Source organism: Crocodylus porosus, unplaced genomic scaffold, assembly GCF_001723895.1.
Source record: "Crocodylus porosus isolate Cpor-Errol unplaced genomic scaffold, CroPor_comp1, whole genome shotgun sequence".
Taxonomy (NCBI): domain Eukaryota; kingdom Metazoa; phylum Chordata; order Crocodylia; family Crocodylidae; genus Crocodylus; species Crocodylus porosus.
The window spans coordinates 68,621,011-68,633,857 of NW_017728886.1; the positions used below are offsets into that span (position 1 = coordinate 68,621,011).

Genomic DNA, 12,847 nt, shown 5'->3' on the forward strand with positions numbered 1-12,847 from the left:
CCGGTTCTGCAATTTTAGACAATTTGTGTGCATGGAACTTATGTAAAGTTGCAGGTTTAGACTGACTGCCAGTCACTGAGACTAGGTCTGTAAGTGTAAGGTTGGCAAGCTAGGTTTAAATCAGGTGGCCATTTTGAACCTGATTTAACCTCCCCAAATGTCTGTACTTAGCCTTAAAGAACAGAATTTAGCCCAGAGGTATTTGTAAGGCTGGTACCACACTGTGAAAAAAACACATTTTCATACATTTATATCTCTTTTTTTTTTTCGTGAATGTTAAAAGAAACGGGACACAATCAGCTGAAAACAGATTCTGCCAGTAGCATATAGTTTAATCCTACAGGGCACTGGGTTTCTTCTCCCAGTGAAGTCAATAGAAATTCAGGGTGTCTAGCATCTGTCAAGACTAAGAACACAGTGAAGTGCCACTGCATACTATATTTCTGCATTTTAAAATATTTTGTCATACATAAGATAAAGTTAGAAAAAACTGCAAAAGTTAAAGTGACTTTCTAAAGACTAAACTTTCTTTCTGATATCTTATATATTTCCTCTGATAATTGTTCTTTACCACCTTTCACATATTGTTCTCCTTGGCTAGGAACAGACAACCAAAAAGCTCAAGGCTGAACTGATTCAATCTTTGCAAGTTAGCGTAAGCTGCGTAGATTGAACCAATAAGCAAGTGAACAGACGTTCACTTTTGATTCTGGAAATGCAGCCACATGCCTGCAGTGGTTCAGGCCAAAAGCCATGGGGTGCTTGAGCACGCTTCCCTGCTCAGCTGGAGCAGACAGCTTGGGCCAAGGCTAGCTAGTGCACTCTGGGAGGGGGGTTTGCAAGGGAGGTGCAAAGCATGCTGTGATGCTGGGGGACCATAATTTAACATGAAACTGGAGGGAATCTGGGACAGAAGTTCAGTAAACTGATTTAACCTAAGTCAGTTAGGTCTGAAACTACATCCATCCAGGTTTGTCTTAAACTGGTTTCAGCTGTTTTGAAAGTGGTTTATTTGCATTGAACTTTTCAACTAGGGACAGAAATTACATATACACCAGTTTGAGTGATCGGAAACTGGTTCAAATCTGTAACACAACAGAAGTTCAGTGTACATAAACCCCCTTTAAAATGGCTGAAACCAGTTCAAGATAAACCTGATGGATATAGTATTTTAACTTAATGGAACTGGCAGGTGTTCATCCACTTCAAAAACCATGCTAGTCATTAAAATACCAAAATAAGTCTGCCCATCTTATGGTACCAAAATGTAATCGCTTTGGACAAGCCTTTTGGAGTTTCATTTTCTACATATAATGACAATTTACCAATCAAAAGGACTGATGATTATTTAGTTAATGCTGGGAAACAAAAGAGTAGGCATTATTTTTTTCATCACTTGTTTCTTTCAGGCACCAATGCATGTCAGAAACTGAGCCAAGATGACTACAGTACAGTTCTTGAAACATATCGTCCGAGTTTTATACAATGAAATTACCTCTCCATCAAGTTACATTATTAGTCTTTCAAATTAAACAATCAAATAAGACCATTCTACATTTGGTATTAGCAAATCTACATTTAGTACTTTTGCAAAAATGGGCTTCCCTTTCTGTGCTTTCACACCAATAAAAAAAGCAGTTGTAAAAATGCATAAAGACCCACAGGAAAGGTGCATAGTTCTTTCTGAGTTTCTAGTGTCCACACTGAAGTCATTGCTTTTCTCTATTACTAGTGCATAATTAAACACACACACATACCACACATAATTCCTGCATAATTTTAATACTTATAACAGATAACACTGTCTGTTACCAGACAAGTGCATTGCAATTTCATATCCATTGCGGTCTGTATGGTATCAAATCACACATCCAATATGCCATTGTTTCTACTCTCCATTTTTCTCAGTGCTTTGGGAATGATGCATGTCTTACACAGTCCTCAAAATAATAGAATTCATTAATCTGTAAGTCTCACACTTGAAAGAGTTCCAACTGACCTGTTATATTATTCCATACTGAGAGGTAAACATAAAGCTGTTGTCATTTTTGTCACAGTTTTTTGGTAAAATTTTACCGCAATAAAATGTTCAGTGTACAACATATGATTATTCTAGTACATTAATAGTGCCTCTATAATTTAGTCAAAACTGCTAGGTCCAAAATTTCATCCACAGTACATTATTTGTATATTCCCCAATGACATATGTAAGACTCATTCCTTACCCTACCTAAGACCACAGTCTAGGGAACACTCACACACGTGCAACTTTAAGCATATCAATAATTCCACTGAATTTAAAGGAACTAATCACTGCCACAGACTTATTTACATATGAAAATATTTGCAGAGGTAGATTTCTTTCTATCCTATTTTTCTATTAAAACCTAAAAACAAGAGTCCAAAGCTTGCAAGCAATTTTACAATAACAAATCAGAGTGGCGTGTGTACCTTTAATACAGGTAAAAATAGCCAATGGGGGGGGGGTGCAGGTAAGCTAGAAGTGCTGGTTACCTCAGGCACAGGGTTTCTGGCCAGATGCGGAGCTGGTGGGGGAGGGGTGGGGGAGAGAAGGAGTGGCAATGGCTACACGTGGAGTGGTGGCAGCGCAGGGTGGTGGGTAGCAGCTCAGGGTGGTGCCCTCCCCACACCTTGCTTGTCACTCCTGCCCACACCTCCTGGATCATGCCTCCTCCTCATCCCCCAGCAGATCCCCAGCCCCTGCCTGTTAGCCCCATCATCCTGACTTACCTGATATTGGGCAGACATTTGGAATCAATTTAACCTCCCCCTAACACCCTCAAATGTCTGTACTTAGCCTAAGTGAATGGCCATTTCTGCCACAATCTCATGCTACCTGCCAGTAAATATAGGAGTCTCAGAGGAGAGTTTCTGATCATGGAACTTACCTTTGCAGTTGGCCAGGGCTAGCTAAACTGAGGCCTTGGTTCTCTGCCCTGGTGGGGGTAGGGGCTTCTCCCATTTTACATCCCTAATAGAAGACTCCACTGAAAGTATGCTACTTTGCACACCTTGGTATCCTCTGAACTGGATGATATGTAGGAGGCTGTGCAGGAGTTAATGCAACTTCAGTTATGTTTTTAGTTCATATCCCTTGTCCAGGCTGTCTGCAGTGCATGGAGGAAGCTGCAGACTTCCCCGCACATAGCACTGCATAGAGTATTTCCTCAATGCTTTTACTACTGGGAAACAATAAAGTTCCCTGTAATCACCTTTGACCCAGTAGTCCTTCAACCATCCTGTAACTCCTTCAAAAAGGAATAGTTTGTTAAACATAGTTGCATACCACAACACATGGTCCAGCAGGCTGGGAGACTGAGTGGCTAGCCACAGATCATAATTGGTTGGTAGCAGGCTGGCCAGCACAGAAAGCAGATCCTTTGTCTGACTCTTCCCTAGATGCTTGGTAGCAATTGTGTCTTCTTTCTGCAAGTTGTGGAATCTCATTGCTTAGTGCAGGAATTATGAAGCAGAAGAGAAGAGTAATGCCTGGGCTCCTCAGACAGTGGCTGTACATGAATGCCCAGAAGTTGAAAGATAGTTTTCAACAAATATTTCAGGAAAATGAATTTTTTGTTGAACACAACTGAATGTTTTCCACATCGTAAAACAGTTACTGACTGGCAGTGGCTGCTTGAAAGCACAGCAGGTCTAGAATGGATTGTGCATTGTGGTCAATGCAGGGTGCCTCAGTAGAACTCCATGTAGTCCTTTGGACAATGAATACTTTCATTAAGACTAATCTTGCACTCTCTGAGTACCCTAGAATTGTTAGAAACTGAAATTAGGGTTTAGAGTTCTGCCCCGGGAAAGTAGGATCTGGCCTGTCATATGCAACTCAGGTGGCCTTGAAAGAGAAGAAAGTCATTAAGAAAGCCCCTGAAACTCGTCTTTTCTCCATTTTCCCTGGAGTTCTTGCTGATGTATCCAAAATACAATTTTTGTGTGAGGGGTACTTACAGTCTATCCAAAACAATCTATAGTATACAGGGAAGAAGAGCAAAGGAACCAAACAGGCAAAAAGATGAAATATGAATGACATGCATATACTATATTAGTGTTTTGTGAATGAGAAAAAGGAAAGTGAAGAAATCCAAATATGCATTGGTAAAATACAGATAACTCCTTTATGATTCACATTATTATATTCAGTTAACTCTGATATAGAATTTGCTTTATTTTTCTTTTAAAAAAGGAGGAAAAGAGAGAAAAATCTGTCTCAGTGCTTATTTCTTTTTCCTCTTGCAGATTTCTGCTTAAGTTAATTCAGCAGTAATTGGATACACTGTGTCTAATTCTTAATAAATCAACAGAACTTTATAGTGATATTGACAGTGGCTTTGCGAGCCCCATTGTTTCTATCAAGAGTTTTATTCTGCTTCAAAACAATTTGCTGTGAACGCCCTTGTTTGTTTGCCACACTAGTCTTTGTTCTTCCTGAAAACTTTGATTTATAACTGTATATAATTGATGGCTCTGGGGTAGGTGGACTATAGCTATTGCTCCTCCTCTTTTAATCTAGCTTTGCCTAGAAATCCATGTAGTGGAGCATTCTCAAGGGAACCAGGCTGGGAAATTTTCTGTATACCCAATGGGAGGCCATTAATCACAGTGAAGAGTCTCTTACTGGCTGCAAGCATGTTTGTGAAAGTAAGGAAAACAAAAGTGGACCACCTCAAAATGACTTATCAAGAGAATAGATGTTAAAGCTAATGTATTCATTGTGATACATCAAAAAAGAATAGTTTATGCATTGCTAATTGTATTGAAGCATATTTATTCAAAAAGATGTGGCACTCTGAAGTTATTTGAACCCAGCAACCAGTCGAATTTTAGAAATCAGTGATTAGAGCCATAGAAGAAAAAAATCAATGATTTGATTACTTTTCTAATTTTTAAAGAGACACTTTTAAAGCAGTGGATAAAAATTAAGCAAGTATTTGTTGAACATGGGGGCCAAGATTTTGTAAAGATCTACGCTAAAAATAAGTTGCTAAGATTTGGACAGGGATCACTGATAAAAATAACACATTAAAACCATAGAAAAGTCCTGTGGATGCCTTCAGGTTCACAAAACATTTCTAGATTGATAGCTTGATTCCAAAATTAATTGAAAGCAACTTCAGCAAATGGGGGAGATAGCCTCAGTTTTTTATTATGGACCTATGCATCAAAGGTAATGAGAACCTTGCTGAAGCATCTTCTTAAGTTAATGTGAGACAACTTGCATGCTTCCATCTTGTATCCAGGCAAAAGTGCTTGCAAGACCTAAATTGTTCTGCTGGCAATTTTCAGTCTGTCTCCCTCCCTCCCTTTCTGTATTCTTAATAAGAATTAGCATGTCAGCTGCAAACCTATTATACATGATTCTACCTGTGACTGCTTAAAAGTATTTTTACAACAGAGCAACTAGGCCGGAATTTGAGCATAACTAAATTGGACTTACAGGAGTCATTTTTATGCTTAGAAATTTCTGCCCATCCGGGAGAAATGAAGGAAGTGAAGAGGCAGTCAAATACAGTTTTTAAGCACTGATTATCTGGCCCTTATCTCACATAAATAGCCATAAAGCATGGGAAGAAAAGATATTATAATACCACATAACAACATTAATTTTATTTACTAAACAAAGTTGTACTTTCGAAGCTGAATTTAATGAAGTCAAAGGTAAAAATGCCAGTTTATTTTCACATTGACCTCTGATTCAGCAGTGTATCAAAGTTGTTTTGTTTTGCATTTAGTTGTGTCATTGTGCAAAAATTCTTTAACTGAAGCTGTCTACTTAGTAGATGAGCCAATACAATTTCAGGCTGCGTTACATAGTTTAAAGAAGCTACTAGAATTGACAGTTTCCATGAATAATGCTGAAATCCAGAATACAAATAGTATTTTAGGGCTGGCTTGTTAAGGGACATAGATTCAGTTGGGTTCAGCTGGTGTGTATGAAAAAATACCAGCTACTGTACTCCATACAGTAACTATGTTCGATAAAGTTAGCCTGATTGAAAGCACACAATATGAACATGTGTATACTAGGGATATGCAAAATTTCATTGGCCATTTCGTTCTGATGCTGTGTTTTGACCAATTTTGAGGTTGAAACAGCAAAATCGGAACGAAACAAAGGCCATTGAAATAGTCTTGAAACGTTTCGACCATAGCCTGGGGATAGGAAGTCAGGCCAGCTGGCCTGACTTTCCATCCCCAGCACAAGATCTGGCAGGGGGCAGGAGGCAGCCCAGCGGGGCTGCTTCCATGACCCCCGCGCTTCATCACGTTGATGAAGTGCAGGGGTTGGGGAAGCAGCCCAGCTGGGCAATCTAGCACTGGGGATGGGAAATCAGCTCAGCTGGCCTGACTTCCCATCCCCAGCGAATCTCGAAACAGTGGTGAAACAGCCTTTCTCTTTCAATGGAAAGGAACAGAAAAGCTGTTTTGTCTCTAAATGAAATTCGAGACAAAACAATGTTCCATCGAAACTCAGGGCAAGACGGAACGGTGCTTTTTCACACAGCCCTAATGTATACCAGTAGAAGAATGAATACATGCTCCAGGTTATTAGAAAGTCCATACTGATTTACAGAAATCAGAACAGAAAAGAAACATGGTTTTTGAGAGGCACTTTGACATTTTCACAGATAGGTCAAAAAAAGTGTTGCAATGGTAAGGGATATGGCTTGGTTTGTCTTTTTCACTGTTTATAGACAGACATGTATTTTAGTCTTGTGTACACTGTAATTTATAGTATTTTTATTCTGTTACAACTGTTACTTTATTAGTTCATGATCCAGCAAAAAAACCGTAATTATTTATATTAAGTGGGAATCTTTGGCCATGGAGAAGGATCTCCTGATCTCATATACTGTCCAGACAGAATACAAAATGACAGTCTCTTTACCAAAGAAGCCATACTTAAAATTTGAAACATATTTATTACTAACTTAAAATTAAACATAAGTTAAAGTGTTGTCCTTAAAGGCCCTTTCCTCATGAGAGCCCCATTTGATTGTCCAGATAGTGGCCTTTGTCAACACAAAACAGTTATTTCTTTGATTTTTTTCCTAATAAATTTGTTCTTTCCATGCACTGTCTTCATGACATTCCATTACATATGGATGTGATACTGCATTTCATTTTCAGCCCCTTTTTAACTATGGCCCTTCTGATCATGTTCTTGTTTCTAGACTTAATTGAAGTCTAAAATTAAGTATTCATTTTAACTAGAATAAATGGTTTTCCCCTCTTTCATTATTGTTACATTTATGTGGAGTTTTGTTGGACTCACGGATCAAAATACTTTCCTTTATTTCTACAGAAAATGAATAGTCTTTGTGTTACCCTTCACATTTAAAGAAAACATCATATGTTTTAAAAATGTTTTTCAACAGCTAAGAAATGCAGCCATATGTTCTAAATATAAATCATTGCTTTATTATCCATAGAAAGAGGTCAAAAGCAATATATGTGGTTGAATGATATGAGTGATGTTTTGGGTGCAAAATACATTCCCCTGCCCAAGTAAATAATCTATAATAATGTAAGTGGAAAAGGCATATTTAAGAAAATAAATGTTTAAAACCAAAATGATATGGAATGTACTTTTTGTAAAATATGAAGCTTGTTGGCAATGATCCAGAACAGCTGAACTATGTTAAAAGGCATAATAAATGCTCATATCTTTGTGTGCAATTATTTAATAGGCAAATAGATTTTTCTATCACTGTCATTGGCAATAGCGGCCATTTGATACCAGGACTTGGATTAAATGTTTCATCAGTAGTGCCTATTTAAGGATCTTTATGGAACAACAAGTTAGTCCCCTGGGCAAGCCCATGTCAACTGCAATAAAGAGATCTGCACAAGTGAACGAGATGTATTTTTGCAGGAATTACCGGGAGACTAAGATTCTCTGTGTTTTCTGGATGCTTTCTAAGGCTGCTTCACATTTTGTTTAAGAGCAGTGTCTGCTGGTAGCAAATGTTGAATGCTGAGCTTTGAATGTCAAAGGGATCTTTATAATTGCCATATCAAAATGGATTTACAAGCCTCTCCTTTTTCTGAAAACAGGTGAGTCTCTGCTAAAAACAGAAGCTGAAGGAATTGTATAGTTTTTATTTTCCAGTAAATACTCTGCATCCTAACTGAACTGGTAATCAAGTAGCACTGACTTGTTTTTCTGCCTGTTTCAAAATACAGTCTCTGTGGTAGGGAAAATGTAGTATCTGTGGATTCAAGATCGGTTTACTTTTAGTTCAGTATTCCTATTCCCTGTGTACACATAAAAATGTGTGCATGTAGTTAATTTTTGCTGCTGTGTTTCATAATTGTTGCATATAGTACATGCATTTTCCATATTATAGCATATTGACTGACTTAAAAGCAGTTTACATTTGCATTTTGTGTATGTGTTCATTTCTATCTTCGAAAATGAATTTGTCATTCTTATCTTTACTGAACTGGCAATAAATTTAAATTTTCTGTGCTTTAATTTAACTTCAGGATTTGGTTTAAATATGAATGCTATACATTTGTTAAAATCAGACAGATATATAATACAGACTAAATTCATTACATGTAAAGATTTTTTTTATATCTATGCAGACACTATACTCACACATTTAAATCATTTAAGTAACATCCAACATTCTTGGCACACCTTCTGTGTGAACTGATGCTACTGTGCCTCACCTCCTTAGCTAGGTTACTTCTTTCTAAGGTTGAAAAGTGGAAAGCAAGTGCATTTGAGGTTGAACTAAATGAGCCACTGGCAACAGAGTCAGACTCAGAACAAGCATCTTTTAGCCTGAGTTGAGATAGTTCAAACTCTTGTTCACTCACTGGTCTTGGATGAAAAAACAACCTTAAACACTGTCTTGATTTAATCAGTTGACTCACATGCTGTAGCTGAGAGCAAGACCAGTGAAGGGCCATACACTTTTAAATAGATTTTTACTTTGTTAGACCAGACAGCATCAAGGTACATGAATATTTATTTTGGTGAGATCTTTGTAACTTTAATAAATCTTTTTCTTGCTTTTATATATTTTCTTTGCAAAAAACACTCTATGACACTAGAGTTAAAAGGCTAGTTCTCATTTCTACAAGGCACCTTTACACCATTCTATTAGTATAGAAGTGCAAAGTAAGCTACATTTGTAGCCACTTTGATGTCTTTACACTACCAGAAAAGTGAAAAGAAGCCTTAGTGTAAAAGAAAATTAGGCCCCAAATTGTTAGCTTCCATGTTCCACCAATGGAAATGAAAAAAGAAAGGAAATTAACAGGCAGGTCTCTCAGCCAGCCCATTTACACAGCATTAGCAATTCCTCATTAAACTTTTTCTCTCTTTCACTACTCTTAGCCTGAATATTTCATCCTGAATAACTGGTATCAGTCTTAGTTCAGATCATACAAGTGTATGGTTGCAGTGATCAATAATGACTCTGTAATTTGCACCAAAGGTTGTTTGTATATGAGTTTAATGGTATGACTAGTCAAGGTATGTTTCTAGGTTGCAATGACAGCTGAGAGACATGTTTTACTGAGATATGTGTGTAGAATTGTGAAGGCTGGTGATCTGCGCAGTTTATCAAAATGTGTTTATAAAATCGTTCCAAATGTGGCATTAATTTTTATATTGAGATTACAGGATTGAAATCTTCATATGTGCTGGCATATTATATTTATGATTGCCACTAAGGTAGTAGCACATTGGCCACGGTGGAGATATGTTGCTGCTGCTGAAAAAAAAGCAGATAATTCAAAAGAAGTGAAGGAGTGAACCCTTCTAAGTCAACACTTCCTTTCCTTTAACAACATCAGGCTTGAATGCCTGTTTTGCTGTTTTTTATACATACACAGCTATGCTTTTTCCTATGTGACTGTTCAGAGGTGGATCTTTGAACAACTCTGAAAGACTCCTGTCCTCTCCTTGAAATTGCTGCTCAAGAACCAGATCTGTAAATCCTGAAGGAAATTGAGCAGCTCATAAATCTCAGGAGAAGTAACAATCAGGGATTGCTTATTTTATTTGGAAATAAAAAGCACTGAATAGGTCAGGAACGACCAAATCAGGCACAAAGCTTACCAGCTCTTTCCCCTTCCTTCTCGCCTGCTATTTGGCACTTGCTTTTTTCAAATTTGACTTAGTTTTTACAGTGGCAGCAAATCTGCTACCATATTCTTATCATGTCAAGCAAAATAGGGCTTCAGCCCTGATTGGGAACTTTGGGTGTTCCTACCTTACTACTAACTACTATTGCTGCTGCTAAGTAAATCTCTCCTATTCTATTTTGTAGCACTTACCACTGCTGCTCCTTGCCAAGTGTGCATAGATATTAAGGTATCTAATTTTGTCCTCTTTGTGTTGCTTCCACCTTCTAGAATTCCTGTGCAAAAGGATGAAATGCGTATCAATTTACAAGATAGTTCAACCTAGTAATTTGAAGTGTAGTAGCTTTTCTTGTGTTTATGAGGTTAGTTTTTCTACTTTTGCAGATTGCTCTTCATGCCTCATTCCTGCTGATTCCAGTGACTGCAGAGTAACTACAGAGCAGATGAAGAGTCTGACCTGTCTTTACTCACTTAAGGCCTCATGCTGTCCTGCTGCCAGAAGTTCGGATTTATAATAGGGCTATGCACAGTGGATCTAAGGTTTGGGAAGAAGGAGTTCTCCCCACCAGCCTTATGTCAGGGAATTTCCCTGTCTGCTGGATGACATACCACATGAGTGTTTTAGATAGGAGATTGGTGTTATTTTAGTGACACAGATGCCCCTCCCCACAACAGAGACTGAGAACTGCTGTTTGGCTCAGTACCATAGATCTCTACCACTTGCATGAAGAAGGTGTGTCTTTGACCTTTGCTTCATAAATTTGTTAGATCCTCATTTTGAATGAAGAAGCATGGCTGTTGTGCAGATTTCTTGTTTCAGATCAAAATGATGTTCATTATAAAACAGCATTTACTAATGCAAGCACCATCCAAAGGGTGCTAGAACAGGGGTTCCCAAACTGTGGTACACATACTCCTGGGGGTACACAAGACATCTCTGGGGCATATGCGGGAGAAATTATGCAATGGGGGATTTAATTTTCATGATAATAATGGCATTTAAGGGGTTAAAATAGAAAATGTATGCTGGTAGGGGTATATGGGAAGTTGGTAAATCTGGAAGTGGGTATGCAATAAAAAAAAGTTTGGGAACCTCTGTTGTAGAGCGTAGGGTATGTTTTATACACAGACCCTCGTGGAGGATGGAGAAAATAGAAAATGGATGCGTGGCTATCACATGAACAAACAACGTGGTTCTGTCTTTGGAAATGTTTGCAGTTTGGCTATATGGGCATTTAAGATCTTTCCCAACTATCCTGATTACAATCAAAGGAAGAGTCTTTTTGTCGTCTGTTTATTTGCATCTTGCTTGTTCTATGCAGCAGGGAGGTGGAGAGAAGACTTACATGTCTGCACAGTCAATCCTGCCATTACACAAGACATAACCATTGGAATCTGCCACAGGCAAAGCAAAGCGACCATGACAGTACAATATCTGCATCCTTGTATGCATAGTTGCACAATTGGGATCTGATGAAATTGTATCCCAGATCCCCAAAATAGCACACTTACATGTCTACTTACATATCTACTTTTCTTTCCAAAGACTCTCTTGTGAGGATGGACTAGCTAGAGTTCAGGCTCAATTAGCTGCATGTGGTACTTTTATCAGCCCCCTGCCATATGTTAATTTAGTTGTGCAATTAGGATCTGATTAATTTTATCCCAGATCCCCAAAACTGTACATCGTCCCATGCCACACGTGATTTGTATGCTATATGGGGGATGTGGGATACAATTTTTATCAGATCCCAATTGCACAACTGTGCATACATGGTTGCAGGTATTGAGCTGCCATGGTCCCTTTGCTTTGCCTGTGGCAGGTTCTAATGTTATGTCATGTGTTATGGCAGGGTTGACTGTGCAGTATTGCTAGGAGGTTAGACAGTGGGTTTTTATGGGATAGTTCGGATAGGAAAGATCCTGCCTCAGGCAGGAGGTTTGACTAGGTAACCTGTGCCTCTCTGATTCTCTGGTTTTGATTGGTACATGATGATGTGCTTCCCGTAGCACCCTTTCAATTTGCATAGGGTGCCCCTCAGCTGATGAGTTCCCTACATGCCTACAAGTTGGAAGCCATATAGTACAGCAAGAGACAGGGCTACAACATGCAACTTTCAGCTTTCCAAAGCACAAGCAGCCCATCAGCCAGTGAGTTCTCCACTCACCAGCACCTAAAGCTACTGTGCTGCCAGATACCAAACATGCTACATGTTCAAATTTAAGTGTGATTCAAACTAGCCACAAAGTTCCATGCTTTGCTCAGTGTGGGAGTGCGTCAAATGTAAAGTAAAGTGCCATTAGTTTGTGTCACAGGGACAAACTGAAGGGGGGACCCCAAAATACTAGGGGGAAGCCCGGGGTAAGGAACCTTCAGAGGGGCCAGAAAGAGAAAGAAAAAGTGAAAGGAGATATTTACTTGCAGTGCAGCCAGCGGCAAAGCCGGAACCAAGGGAGGAACTCATGCGGCTCATCAGACGCACCTTTATACAGTTGTGGCCGGCCGGTGACAACAGCCATGATTGCCGGCTGGTGGAAATAAATTTCATAGATTTCATAGATTTCATAGACATCAGGGCTGGAAGGGACCTCGGGAGATCATCGAGTCTAGCCCCCTGCCCAAAGGTCAGGAAGTCAGCTGGGGTCATAGGATCCCAGCAAGATAAGCATCCAATTTACTCTTGAAGGTGTTCAATGTAGGTGCTTGAACCAC

General features: G+C 38.9%; 1 protein-coding gene across 1 annotated transcript in view; it reads left to right on the plus strand.

Annotated features, from left to right (window-relative positions):
• The first annotated feature begins 7,901 nt into the window (after window positions 1-7,901).
• RARB (retinoic acid receptor beta) overlaps window positions 7,902-12,847 on the plus strand; it is a 343,635-nt gene continuing 338,689 nt past the window's right edge. The window contains exon 1 of the mRNA XM_019536076.1: window positions 7,902-8,088. The gene's annotated coding sequence lies outside the window, so the exon portion shown is untranslated. The remainder of the gene's footprint in view (window positions 8,089-12,847) is intronic.